The sequence below is a fragment of the Felis catus genome, chromosome D1, assembly GCF_018350175.1.
Source record: "Felis catus isolate Fca126 chromosome D1, F.catus_Fca126_mat1.0, whole genome shotgun sequence".
NCBI classification, from domain to species: Eukaryota; Metazoa; Chordata; class Mammalia; order Carnivora; family Felidae; genus Felis; species Felis catus.
Genome location: NC_058377.1, coordinates 100,863,494 through 100,865,940, shown reverse-complemented (window position 1 = coordinate 100,865,940; position 2,447 = coordinate 100,863,494).

Below are 2,447 nucleotides of genomic sequence, written 5' to 3'. Positions count from 1 at the left end.
GTTGTTAAAGACAGCTCAGGAAACACAAGATAATGCTAGAAATATACGATGATATATATGGATAAGGTAAATAAGATATGAAAACCACAAATAATTTGGTAAGATCTCCATACCTTTTCCATTACAAATTGAGTGCTAAAAAAAGTACATTTCTAGAAGAGAGAGTTGAGATGTTTTATAGGGCAGAATAATGGGAACACAGGTTTTAACTCCCTGTCCCAGCGAAGAAGTCCAAAGAACATTCAGGGACCAACATGGTTGACCAAGATACAGGAAGGTGGAGCACTACATTTGTATCTGTACCAGTGGGATTTGGGTAGGCACAAATTTCTCATCTCCGTTTCTCTCAATTCTCAAAGTACTGCCATGAATAATGGCACACAAAACTTATTTTTCAATAAACAGAAGTTGGCTTTGTTTCAAAAGCATTATCCCAACACATTTTTTAAATAAAAAATCATCCTTGTACAGGCGAGTTATGTACAAAGAAAGGTTGTTTATTACTCCTCTTTGTTGAGCATCCACTAGCCTAACAACAGGAAAATATTCAATACCCCACATTTACTGGCTCATTACTCATGCATATCCTATGCTAAAGGTTGTAGGAATGTGAAAAGACGTATGTATAAATAGATAAAGCACATAACTTGATGAAGAATGTACTAGGTGTAGTAGATGTTATACAGTTGAAATAGGGAAGAATCCGGCTCTGAAAGCAGGAAGCTAATCCGTCAATTCTTCACGAATTTACCACTTCCTTGTCTAAAAGGTATAAAAGCTGCTTGATTTGGTCACGTCTTTGAGTGTCATTATTTTTTATGGGGCTTCCACATGCAGGAAGTTAAGTGTGTTTTTCTCCTGCTAACCTGTCTTATGTCAATTTAATTATTAGACCACTGAAAGAACCTGGAAGGCAAAGGTTTTCCACCTGTACACAGTCAAAAAATCACTGAAATGGGAGTTGTTGGCGTGTACTTATGAGAAAGGAACCAAACAATGACTAATGAAAAAAACAATATACAGGATTATCATGTTTCTAAATGGAAGGTAAAGGGGATGTTTCAGAAATGGAAGAAACAGAGTGAACAATGAAAAGGAACTGAAAATAATATTAAGTAGAAAATCTATTTGAATTTAATTAGACATCAGTTTCACTGAAGGAGGGTGTAGATTCATAGTAACCATAAGCATAGACTTAGAATAAATTCTGGTAAACTTCTGGCATTGATCAATTTGTTAGGGAGTGAAGAATTGAAAGTTCAGCCTTTGATGCAGCATTCATTGGGGGAAAGGGGGGGGGGGGAAGGAAACACAGAAGCAGAAGCCTAATTAGTCACACTCACATAACCCAGAAGAGCAAAGGCAGTCTTTAGAGATTAAAGCCCCAACAGTCACAAGGTAGAAATAAAATGCCACCTATTTATTGTTCATGTACCAGAAATAAGAACAGAAAGACGCTCATTTCAGGTAGGTTTCTAAATAACCAAATTTTTAAAAAATATATACAGACTGGAAAACACCTTACTTTTTTTTTGGAAAAATTAAGAATCAAGTATTAAGGAATTTATAAATGAATCATTTTATATCTGCTTAAGTCAGTTAAATAAATTCTGCAACCTAACATCTAAACAATGATATTTCTTTATTAGACCTATGTGGATTTGGCCTCATTTGTCATTTGTATAAGGGTGGTAAAGCTTTTCCTTATTTATATTTTCTTCTAGGTCAATAAGTATACCATCACTTTCTATCTCTGTGTAAGTGATACTGTACATTTAAATGGCACATTTGCTCTAGTTTTATCAAAAATAATAGAGATAACACATTATGAACACTAATATATACAAATCCAAGCCCATAGAGACCACAGGCCACAGAATTTAAGTCTAGAAAAATAAAAACGAGACCACCACTCACATTACCATTTTCATTCTCAACAGATACACACATACATAATGTGTGTGTATAAATTCAAGACTGAAGACTGTGTATCTCAGAAACATTTCTTTTTCTTCGCCTTTTTTATTTGAACGGAAAAGACAACTGAAAATTCAAAGATCTGCAAATTTGCACATGATAGTCTGTTGTTTCCACTTCGTTTTATCACCTCTCTTTGTCTTTCAAGGTATTTGTCCTACAGCAAAAGTCAATCATACAAATGGATTCTCAGCGCTGGGTCAAACCAGTGAGGAAGAGTGATAGAACAGTTGTATAAAACATGTTCATATTTCAGTAAACACTAAAGTCAGCATACACCAAAATCTAACCCATACTAATTTTCTTTTGTTATAGGCGGTATCACGGTGAGTGATAAAATCAATTACCTTTCCTCAAGAAAGCAACTTGTACTTTTGTTTCTTTTCATCCAACTCATATTATCCAGTATCTTCTGACACTTTCTAAAAACTTTGTAGTTCCTTTTATATGATTTTGGCTCTAGAGTGAAC